The sequence below is a fragment of the Megascapheus bottae genome, chromosome 5 (assembly GCF_031878675.1).
Source record: "Megascapheus bottae isolate mThoBot1 chromosome 5, mThoBot2.hap1, whole genome shotgun sequence".
Classification (NCBI taxonomy): domain Eukaryota; kingdom Metazoa; phylum Chordata; class Mammalia; order Rodentia; family Geomyidae; genus Megascapheus; species Megascapheus bottae.
The window spans coordinates 48,739,152-48,751,647 of NC_143513.1; the positions used below are offsets into that span (position 1 = coordinate 48,739,152).

At 37.1% G+C, this 12,496-nt stretch overlaps 1 long non-coding RNA gene across 1 annotated transcript; it reads right to left on the minus strand.

Annotated features, from left to right (window-relative positions):
- Window positions 1-252: 252 nt before the first annotated feature.
- LOC150063351 (uncharacterized) lies at window positions 253-6,116 on the minus strand. The gene is made up of 3 exons (XR_016535533.1): window positions 6,052-6,116; window positions 2,323-2,523; window positions 253-388 (listed from the first exon to the last, which is right to left on the minus strand). It is a non-coding gene; the product is annotated as an uncharacterized LOC150063351 (long non-coding RNA).
- Window positions 6,117-12,496: the final 6,380 nt, after the last annotated feature.

Genomic DNA, 12,496 nt, shown 5'->3' on the forward strand with positions numbered 1-12,496 from the left:
CTGGGCAATAGTATGATATTTTTAAGATGCTATTTCATTCTTCAGTCCTTTTGAAATTATTATGAGCTATCACTATATGTTAAAACAGACATTCTTTAAAATAAAAAAAATACCAACCTGGTGAAGTCTCCAAGAAAGAAATTTTCCTGGGTTCACTTAACATAGAAAACAAGGATGCAGTCGTGTTTACTAACCCTTAACTCACAATTTTTCCCATTGGGCTCCATTCTCATGCTTACCTGGAGTCTCAGTTCTACACAAGAAATCCTGGCAATTCTTTTTGAGAGAGAATTATGTTCCAAAGCCCTGGCTTTATCCTGAGAGAAGATTGTCTGAGAAGGTAGATTTGAGGCATTCACAGTCTACCCCTAGGGCTCTTGTTTGTTTCCTGTGTAAAAAAAATTAACTTCAGATTCAAAATTCAGGCATTAGATGCTCATCTATATGGTCTGAGAAATTAATACACATTTTTGGTTTTAAATAAAGTTACTTCTGAGTATCTCCAGGGTGGAATGACAGGAGTGGTGACTATGATCCATTTGTAATGGTGTCAGACACAGACTCTGTGAAGGGCAAAGACCCTTTTGTGAGCAATAAGGAGGCGCTCTGAGCCTAATGTAGCTGCTGGTCTTTTCTTGAATAGGGTCAGATTTCTTGTACTTGCCTGGCACACAAGGCATATTCTCACTTTTCCAGAACACAAGGGAAAACTGCCACTATGGCATTTTTAGAAGTTGGAAATATTATGATAAAAGTGTTAGTCACAGAAGGATAGAAGTGCCCCAAAGCCATCTCATCAGTCTCCCTGTGTCTCTTCTTTCCTACATTTACTATTTACCACCACAGAAAACCATGTACTCCTCACAAGCTAGCAAGCCACAGGGCTATATGCTAGCACATGCGTTCTGAGGTAGACCAAACCTTAAACAGCAAATTAAGCCATACTAAAAATGCTTTTTGAATATTTTACCTGTTTCTCAAAAAAATGCTGTGGGAATTTTTATAGGGATGGCATTCAATCTGTAGATCTCTTTGGGTATGATAAAAAAAAAAAAAAGAATTTCTAGCCAGGCATGGTAGCTCATGCCTGTAATCCTAGCTACTCAGGAGGCTGAGATCTGAGGATCAAGTTTCAAAGCCAGCCTGGGCACTAAAGTCTGTGAGACTCTTATCTCCAATTAATCACCAGAAAATGGAAAGTGGTACTGTGGCTCAAGGGATAGGGTGGTAGCCTTGAGCTGAAGAGCTCAATGACTGTGTCCAGGCTCAGAGTTATAAAAAAAAAAAAAATTGGGGCTGGGAGTTTGGCCTAGTGGTAGAGTGTTTGCCTAGCATGGACAAAGACCCAAGATCGATTCCTCTGTACCACATACATAGAAAAAATCTGGAAGTGGTGCTGAGGCTCAAGTGGTAGAGCTCTAGCTTGAGAAAATCCAAGGGCAGTGCTCAGACCCTGAGCTCAAGCCCAGGACTGGCAAAAAAAAAAAAATTTGCATTGTCTTCCAAATCATGGACATATCTTTCCCTCTGTTCCTGTCCTCTTTGATTTCTTTCATCATTTCAGATTTTAATTGAAGAGATCATTTACCTCCTTGTCTAAATTTATACCTGACTGTTTTAGTTCTTTAGACAGTGCTATAAGTGGGATTTATTGATTTCTTTCATGGGTCACTTTTGTTCATGTATAAGAATACTAAGTTTATATCCCATGACTTTACTGTATTTATTAATGCCAAAGGTTTGTGGTGGAATTCGGGAGTTTCCTAATTTAGAACCATGTCATCAACAAATAAAAATGAAATTACTTCTTCCTTTCCTATTTGGATGCCTTTTCTTTTTTTCTACTGCAACTACTTTGCAAAGACTTCCAGTACTATGTTGACTACAAGCGGTGAAAGTAGGCATCCTTGTCTCAATACTAATCTTAGCAGAAAACCTTTTAATTTTCACCATTAAAGATGATGAGATATGTGGGCTGGTTATTTAGGGCCGTTATTATGTTGAGGTATATTCCTTATCTCTAATTTTGAGAGTTTTATCATGAAATGATGTTAAGTTCTTTCAAATACAATTTCTGAATCTAACTAGATGATCAAATATTTTTGTCCTTTATTCTATTAATCCAGTGTATTGCATTTATAAATTTGCATGTGTTGAACCATCCCCATATCCCTAGAATAAATAGCATTTGCTCACAACAAACAGTAATTTTAATGTGCTACTAAATTCAGTTTGCTAATATTTTGGAAGGTTATTTAAAATTCTCTTTTTTATCTATTTTATTGTTTTTGTAAAGCTGATATACCAAGGGGTTACAGTTACCTGGTCAGGTAATGAGGACATTTCTTTTTGAACAGTGTCATCTCTTCCCTCATTTTGCCCAGTATTTCTCTCGTGAGGCCCCTTTCTCCACAAGTGGAATAGTTCACTTTCAACAGAGTATCTACGGAGTGTCACTGCTGCATTTGTTCACCTTGGTCCTTCATTTCTGTGCTTCCCTTTCTCCACTCCAAAACAGATAACCTTACATATGAGACAGAAGTAAAGAAATCTAAAACAGCGGCAAAGGAGAAAATAAGCAAAAAAATAAAATAACAAAAAGCCTCATGTCCATTTTGTGGAGTTCATTGAGATAAGCAGCATTGTACATGATCACATGCACATACTGTTGAGCATTTGTGATCCTCTGCTAAGAGATTCCGAAATGCAGTCCATTGTCAGTTCCTGCACCTTTCCAGTGCTCCTCATGGGCTTCAGTATAACAATCCAGTGATCCTCACAAGGCACACATGCTGCGTAATGAACCCCCTACAAGACTGCGACTCATATATCACCTCAAATTCCAGGGGAATGTTGGCATTCCGTGTTGTTTTTTATTAATATCTCATAAGCCAAACTAGTCTTTAAACTAGGCTGGAAAATGGGGTCTCTACTTAGCTAAAACTTGGAGAATTTGGTTCCAAAATCAAGTAGGGAAAACAGATGTTGGGAAATAGTCTGTGTTTTCTCCTACCTCTGTGTTTTGCACACACAGCTTCCTTCAGGCTTAGTACCTGTTGGGAGCCAGAGTAGAATCAAATTGTACCTTGATTTGCATCAGACCATGGCTTTATTGTCTTATTGTTTTATGGCCTTATTCTGTTTAAACTACCTGAGATTTACCATATGAATGTAACAATTGGAAGTTCCCTGGTTTCAAGAAGGGATATAAGCTGGAGTTGACAATAAACGAGGCAGTCTTTACTTGGGCTGCAGACATCCCGGACCCGGTGTGTCTGTCTCTCTTCTATTTTTTCCTAGTCCTTGCCCCCTATTTCAGGAACCCCAATCTGCGAACCCTGGTTTGCTGCCGGCTGGCCCAGGCAAGTACCAATAGCATTTTATGTGAAACAGGAGTCATTGCCTTTCACCCTCAGAGCATCTGTTTCTCTCTTCTCTCCATCACATTTCTCACTTGGGATAATTATCTAGAGAAACTTGAGTTCCTACTTTTCCTATTCTCAACTTTACCCTTCAAAATGAGTTCAGTGCTATTTTTGCCTTAAATTCTACCAGAAACAGGCACAAAGTAAAGGGATTTCTTGTACAAGTGATGTGTTTCAACAGTACTGAAAACATACGTAGACAAGTTGAAAGTAATATAGGAAAGAATAGCAGCCAACATTAGGTGAGCTACTAAACCAAAGTACAATTCAATCTCTCTCTCTCTCTCTTTCTCTCTGCCTCTGTGTGTGTGTGTCTCTCTCTCATACACACACACACACACACACACACACACACACACACACACACACGAAGGAGGATGTTTTTGAACAACTGAATACAAGGGAAGGCTATTCAACCAGCAGCACAGAGATGCAGATAGTGGCAGTTGGAGGCCATTGAGCACACACTATGAGGCCCCAGGAAACACCTATGATTGAAAAATACAAGAAAGGAAGTGTTTCCTCATATGTTTATAATATTAAAGGCAAGGAGAAGTGCTTTCTCTCCTCCAAAACAAAAATCCCTAAAAGCCACAATGAGAAATTGGAAGAGTCAGCTCACAAGTCCAGGCTACTGGATGTTTACTCTGTGTCTGAGTCCAGTCTTCTGGCCTGCACTGTTCTGCAGTGAAGCAGAGTTCTCCCTTATAAATCAGGACTACAAGCCTACAGCTTGTAGTTTGGTTTAAAAGCAACAGCTAAACTATTTACCATAGCAAAGATATGGAACCAACCCAGATGCCCCTCAGTTGATGAGTGGATCAACAAGATGTAGTATTTGTACACAATGGAATTCTATGCAGCTGTCAGAAAGAATGACATTGCCCCATTTCTAGGGAAATGAAAAGACTTAGAAAAGATCATATTAAGTGAAGTAAGCCAGACTCAAAGGAACATAGGCTCAGTGGTTTCCCTCATTTTTCATACTCAGTAGAAACCTTGGACTCTCCTAGCAGAGATTTACAATAGAACAAAACCTAGATACAAAAGGCCATATAGTATGACACTAAATGAAAGGATCTCCAGGATATAGAGACAAAAGCCATATAATGAGTGATTGTTGTCCTTAATGTACTATGTTATCTCTCATCTCTTTTGCTGTCCCTTGGTTGTCTCATATTGTTACAGTATTTCACCTTGTTATCTGATATATTGTATATATGCTTATTTGGTTATTTGAAATCGGATAGGAAAGGGGGAAAATCAAGATGAGGGGTGGGGTAGGGGGAAGGAAATGGAGACCAAGACATGAGAAAGTGTAGCACCTTCTATCTGGTGAATATAATGTAACCCTTCTATTAATTACAATAAAAATATATGAAAAAAAGTAACAGCTAAATGGTACACATGTAGCAGACTCTCGCTTCACTTTGTAAAAGCAGTTCTGTTTCTGTGCTTTCCTGGTAGCAGTTGTTATCCTCTGTAGAGCTGAAATATCATCCCATTCAAGGATCCAAGCATTAGAGGATCATTTATGCCCTCCTCCACCCCCCACCTTCATCTGCAACATCAGTAAAATCAATCTGTCCTGTTCAAATTGGGATCTCCTATTACATTGCAGAGCAGCATTGGAGGGAACCACACACACACACACACACACACACACACACACACACATACACAAAGTTTTCAGTGCAGAGGAAATCCTATAGTTGGGCTTATTGTAACAGGAAGTCATAGTGGGGGCCAAAGCTTGGGTAACTCAAGCTCTCATAGTGTCTCTGAGACAGAAGGCCCAGGCTGCTGTAGGTAGTTTCGTTGGTTTTTTGTTTTATGCCTTCTGCATTGCCTGGATCCTCTGCTGTTTCTAGTTTCCTCAACAGAGGGCAAGGATAACTTGTCCTATTGCTAAACTAGATAAATGCTCAGCAGGCTTTTTTTCTAACTAACTTCACTATCAACTGAACTAAAGAAATACTGAGCAAGGACTTTTTTTTCCATCTGTAGAACACCACTCCCTATGGGAGAATATTCCATAGGAACAGTAATATGGACCCAAAAGGGCAAGAAAAATTCTATCCACATAAAAAAGCCCTTCCCCAAGCAAGAGCCCAGGGATGTATTCTCAACCAGAACAGGAAACATCCAACAGACATAATAAGCACTGCAATTCCTGTGACATGGGTTCCAATGCAGGAATTTCATGTTAAGTGAAATCTCAAATACTTACTAGATAATAGAAGTAACTTAGAGTCATTTTAAGCAATCTTAGGTTCACTGTTCTTTCTTTAAAAACTATTGAATATAAATGTGCTATAAAATAAAGAGCATGTGGTTTCATCCTCACACAAAAAAACACCTGCTCTTTATATATATTTTTTTCTTCAGATATTATTTTTACATTCTCATATTATTTGGCTTTTTACTGATTCAGTGCCATTATGGTCTTTTCAAACTGCACTAAATTATGTGTCATAAAGTTCACCAATTTTAAGTGTACATTTGAAGAACTTTATTTTTGTAATTTCACTAAAGTGTACAACTATCAATATAATCCTGCTTTAGAAAACATTCATAACCACAGTGAGATCCCTCGTGTCCATTGGAAGTTGATTCCCATTCCTACCTTCAGGCCCTGGCAACCTCTAATCCATGTCCCACTTTCACAGATTTGTCTCTTTTTGATATCTCAGGTAAATGCAGTTGTTATGGTTTGAATGTTAATTACCTACCACTCCTAGACTGTGGTGCCACTGTGAGGTAGTGGAACCTTTCAAGGGTGGGGACTAATGAGAGGAAGTTAGGTTCTTGGAGATACATCCTTGAAGAACCTTTGACATTTTCTCTTTCTCTTTGCCTCCTGGCTTCCTTTGAAATTGGATAGGGAATGGGGGAAAACAAGATGAGGGGTGCGGGTGGGGGAGGGAAATGGGGACCAAGACATGTGTAAGGGCATCAATGCATGGGAATTAATGCACCATCTATCTGGCAAATATCATGTAACCCTTCTATTAATTACAATAATAAATACATGAAAAAAAACGTAATCGCCTTTGTTCTACCCTGTTTCTCTCCCATGCTGCTGTGCCTTACAACAGGCCAAAAAGCAACAGAACCAGCCAATCATAGACTCAAATCTCTGAAACTGGGAGACAAAATAAATTTTTTCTGGGGCCGGGAGTTTGGCCTAGTGGTTAAAGTGCTTGCCTAGCATGCACGAAGACCTGGGTTCGATTCCTTTATACCACATATGTACAAAAAAGCCGGAAGTGGTGCTGAGGCTCAAGTGGTAGAGCTCTAGCCTTGAGAAAGTCCAAGGACAGTGCTCAGGCCCTGAGCTCAAGCCCAGGACTGGCAAAAAAATAAAATAAAATAAATAAATTTTTTCTTCCTTAAAAGTTGATTATACCAGGTATTTGTTATAGCTATGGAAAATTACATAGCCCAAGACTCATAAATATGTGATCTATTACATCTAACTTCTTTCTCTTAGCACACTTGTGAGGCTCCTCAGTGTTGTAGCATGAATCGGATTACTCTTCTCCGTTCAGTTGCTAAATAGTATTCCATTGTATAGATACCTATTTAATAAGTCCATTCCCCAACTGATAAACATTGGGTTATGTGTACTTTTGGGGCAATGATAGATAGACTGCAATGAACACTTATGCTAATCTTTAAAAATAAAACTACCATAACAGTAACTATGTATCATGTACCTTAAAAATCCTAAGAAAGTACATTTTGAGTTCTGACCATTAATAAATAATATGTATGACAGATAATGTATATATTAATTAACTTGACTTACTCATTCCCCAATGTGTGTGTATTTTAAAGCACCATTTTATACACTATAAATACAATTTCATTAACTAAAAAATAAAGCAGGAAATTAAATAAATAGTACTATACCCATCCATGTGCATAAGTGGGCATAAGTTTTTATTTCTTTTTGAATAGTTTCAAAACAAACAAATGAAGAAAGTAAAATATAGTTAAAAGAAACTTCTTGGGAAGTGGGGCTGTGGCTCAAAGGGTAGGGTGGTGGCCTTGAGCTCAGAGACAGCTAAGGGACAGAGCCAGAGTTCAAGCCCCATGACCCACAAAAAAAAAACAACCTTTTTTGACTCAAAAATTTTTGCACAATTCAACAGAAAATTCTGTATTTTTTAAATCATAATTTTAGTAAAAAAAAAAAAGGGGGGGGGACTCCAAGAAGATGGCGGAATAGAACATATAGACATCTGTCTCTTCACCTAGGCAGACAGAATCTAATGTAATTATTTTGAAAATCTGTTGAAGTCTTCCAAAATAAGTAGACAGTAAATTGTAATTTCAGTCGATGTTACTTCAGCACAGTAGTATCTACCTATCTCCATACATGTAGCCTAAAAACAAGTTATCTGTGCGCCTATTCCTGGAACACACTTCAGGACACTTGTGGAAGCTAAGGTAGGCAAAGGAAAAGCACCTTACCTTTCGAATGTCCTGGGTTTGTGTTCTAATCACTGATTTCTGGTTCTGATCTCATGGGTACAGACCAACAAGGAAGCAGCAATTGTTACTGAACCTCCTCTCATTGCTGAAAACTACCTGATCCCACTTTTCATATCTGATGTAACTACTGTGAGGATTTGCAGGGCCAGTTTGGGGGCTTTTTATAACAACTCTTTCATGAGAACTACCAAAGGGCACACAAGAGTTATCTTAATCCTTTAAAGGACATGCCCACAATTGACCTAAGAACTTCTCACTGATCATTACAAGTATACTTGATGATGAAAGACTGAAAACTTTTCCTCAAATATCAAGAACAAAACAAGGACACCTGCTTTCAGCATTTTTATTCAATGTAGTATTTTGGATAAATAAGGAAGAAAAGAAAGAAGGAAAGAAAGAAGGAAAGAAAGAAAGAAAGAGAGAGAGAAAGAGAGAGAGAGAAAGAAAGAAAGAAAGAGAGAGAGAAAGAGAGAGAGAAAGAAAGAAAGAAAGAAAGAAAGAAAGAAAGAAAGAAAGAAAGAAAGAAAGAAAGAAAGAAAGGAAGGAAGGAAGGAAGGAAGGAAGGAAGGAAGGAAGAGTGGAAGGGAAAGGAGTCTAAACTAGAAAGAAAGAAGCCCTCATATGCCACAAACAAGAAAAACTACTGTTAGAAATAATAAATGAACCCAGTAAATGTAGCAAGATATAAAGTCAAAATGATATGGGATACAAAAGTAAAAATTAAAGAACAACACAAAGGAGTTAGAATACAGGCACCACACCAAATCTGGGTACATTTTGCCAGGCATCCTGCTCAAACATTGTCCTGTAGCAATGGTTCACCATGATTGAGTCTACTAATTTATACCTTAGCCAATAGTCCTCAGTAACAACTCCATCAAGGACTAGGGGTATGACAATACTTTTCCAAATGACCCAAAAGGTACAGAGAAGAAAAGAAAGTAAAATCATATAAGTGTGACCTTGTAAATCTTACCTCAAACTATAAAGCTTCTTACAACAAAGGAAACAACAAAGTAAAAAGATGATCTGTGGAATGGGAGAAATTAGATCTAAAATATATGACGAATTCACATAACCCAACTAAAATGGGAAACTGACCCAAACAGACGTCATTCTAAAGACAAAGAAATGGCTAGCAAGTGTATTAAAGGTCTTCAGCACCACTTATCATCAGGGAAATAGAAATCAAACTACATAAGCTCTCATTTCATGACTGCTAAGTTGCTTATTATCAAAAAAGAAATGATAACAAATGTTGGCAAGGGTGTAGAGGAGATGAAACATGTGTATACCACTGGTGACAATATAAACTAGCACAAGTATTATAGAAAACAGTGTGTAGGTTCCCCAAAGAATTAAAGTCATACATCTTGGCATTTATCTACAAGAAATCAAATAAGTATCTCAAGAGACATTTTCCTTCTATGTCCACTACAGCATAATTCATTACAGCTAACTGTGGAAATGACCCAAGTGTTAATAAATGAATGAGTGGATATAGAAAATATAAAATATATATAAAAATATTGCTAGTCTCAATAGCATTAGATGAACCAGAAGACATTATATTAAGTAAAATAAGACACACACAGAAAAGAGAAATACTTTATGATTCTCCTATATGTGAATCTTAAAAGGTATGACTCATAACCAATGACTGAAACAATAGTTTTAGGGACAGCAGTGGGAGTGAAATAGAGAAACATGGTAAGTACAAACTTGCAGCTCCCAGATGAATAGGCTCTGGGGACTGAGAGTAGAGCGTGCTGACTCTACATGGTAGCATTACTGAATGCTTGAAATTTGCTAAGAGAATGCCTTAAGTATTCTCATCACATACGAAAATGGTTACTATGCAAGGTGATAGATGTGTTAATTAGCTTATGGTAGGTAATCTTCCTCTCTCTCTTTTGTATATTTTTATCTAATCCTCATGTCGTACATCATAAATGAACACAATTTTGATTTGTCAATTATACATCACTAAATCTGGAAATAATAAGAAATGTTGCCAAGTACCCTCTCAGAAAGTAAAATCCATGTTTTCATTCTCACTGACAGCATAGGACAGAGCCACCTCACCATTTTTTTTAATCATTGCTGCACTTTTAACAATGCTTCCAGCTACTTCAAAACCTGTTGGGAAATGGACAGGAATATTTCCATATTAATAAAAATCGACTCACCTATCTCTCATTTTCAGTGTTCTGCAACAAAGTCATGTTCATACCCTACAGCTGATAATGTTGCTACAAAAAAGTTTTCATTAACTAACAAATCCTGTACGATAATAAATGTTTTTTTCCAAATGCCTGTTTAGGCTGAAATTTATTTCATTAATAAAGATCTCTTCCCTTTGGTGATACTGCTTTTATTTGATACCTCTACCATGTTAAATAACTTAATACAATTTTTCAAAACACCCGAGTAGTTGAGATTAGAATGTTTGGAAGTGCTTTTTCTCTGAGATTGAATTTGAATGGTACAGGGAAGATTTACACAATTCTCCAAATAACTGGGGAAATAATTTGAATGGTTTTATAGACTATCATATTGTCTCATCTATGATCATTTATAAGGCAGACCAGGATAATTTTCATCTTTAGCTACATAGGAGTGTCTCTAATATCCCAATTGAGCTTTCTTTCAATACTTCAGAACTGTCTATAGCTTCGATTTGTAGCCCCCAACAGACCTCTATAACTCTATCAAAACAATAACCAACATATGGGCAGCATTTGATGTTATTAGTGATCTCCAAAATCTAATTTAAATCATACAAATTTAAAGATAGAAGAAATAGGAGAACATAGTCTATCCCACATCAAAAGTATTTGTTCTATTGAATGGTTACGAAAGGACAAGTTCAAAGTGAAAGACACTTTACAAATCTCTGACATGATCCTCTTGTTTTGTTAAATAAGCCCATTAGGAAATAATGTGACCTATCAATTGTCCTGCAGAGATACATGGGAGAGAATGGAGAACAGCAAAGGACTTTTGCTCTAAAGTTCGATTTGTCACTGTGCATTAATTTTGACTTTTCAACAAGGTCTCATAATTATATTCTACCTAAAAATCAAATGGTAAATAACATGAGCTCTTAAACAATCACTTTATTAATCATTTTTATAAGCTAAGCTTTTTCATAGTTTTTCACTTAATCTTCTAAGTATATAGCAACTGAAGAAAATGAAATAAAGGCAGTTATTAAATTACTTGCCCAAGGTAACACAATTAGGAAGTAGAATATACAAAGGTTGGGGCTTACTTCAGAGTGCTCATAGTGTGGTCTGATTAGAATTACAAAATTGCAGGCCCTACTAGTCCTAGTGTTATCTCCTATCCTTTAAAAATGTCCCCCAGCCATCCCGCCACACAGAACAATTGCAGCATCCCTGGGAAGATTCTTCTACCTTTTCACTAACTGCCACAAACCTCTGGAAAAGTAAAGGCACTATTAACAACTGTGAAGGTACACATACTCAAGAGCTGAAAAGAGCTCACTGCCATACTTCCTTAAGATTAGAGTTCCAATCTAAGGAAAACTGCAGATAACCAATGTCCAAAAACTACAGAACAATGTTCAGTACCACCAAAGGGTACATTTCTATCAGTCTGAACAAGTACAAAGTTTTAATCCAAAAAAATTAATAAATATTCTGATGTTGTTATTAATAAGGAATCCAGCAAAAATAAGAAAACCTAGTGAGTTGGGGGGGGGGGTTTGAGCCAAGCCCCCCCTTCTCATTTCTTTTCTTATTTCCTCTTCTCCAAATGGAAGGAAGAAGAGGAGCCATCACATTTGAAAAAGAAATTTTAAATCACAGGTGTATATAGATTAAGATAGTATTTTCATAAGTAATAAAGGTTAAAAGAAAAATTTAAACTGACAAGTTAGATACAAAAGGCCAGGCCAACAATTAATTATCTGCTGGAACACACTCCATTTTTATCTTCTTCCCATAAATCCTCCAAAAAATACATTTTTAAATCAATAAGCAGTACCTAGAACTGGTAAAGTAGAGCACAAATAATAAGTAAAAATTATGTATCGGAACATGTAGTTACAAAACCACTAATGGGGTGCAAAAGCACTAAACTGTGCAATTAATGTGACAAAGTTACATTGGCACATAAATAATTTCAATGGCAGGTCACAGGATTCCCATGCATATTTTATCACACTGTAAGAAATAATTTTTCAATCTGACCCTGATCCTTCTGTGTACTTTGAAGTCTGCAAATCAGCAGTATAGCCTATAAGTTTAAAGAAATTTAGAAAGAATTGTGAAGTTAAAAGGTACTTTTGATGTTTGTTCTTTTTCTCCCATCACAAGGGCATTCGATACAAGGAAGAAGAGTGGGAAATGTTAATGCCCAAGAAATTTCCATAGCAGGCACATTCACTTAACCCTTTGTGACCACTCCCTGACATAGGTCGAAGGTTATCTCAAGTTCGCAGTATTCTAATAAGTTCTCAGGCTCTGTACCCCCTCCTCTTTTTAATAACTCTCTCTACTGTCAACTGAGCCTCTTTCCATGTAACTGTCACAGTCAGCACC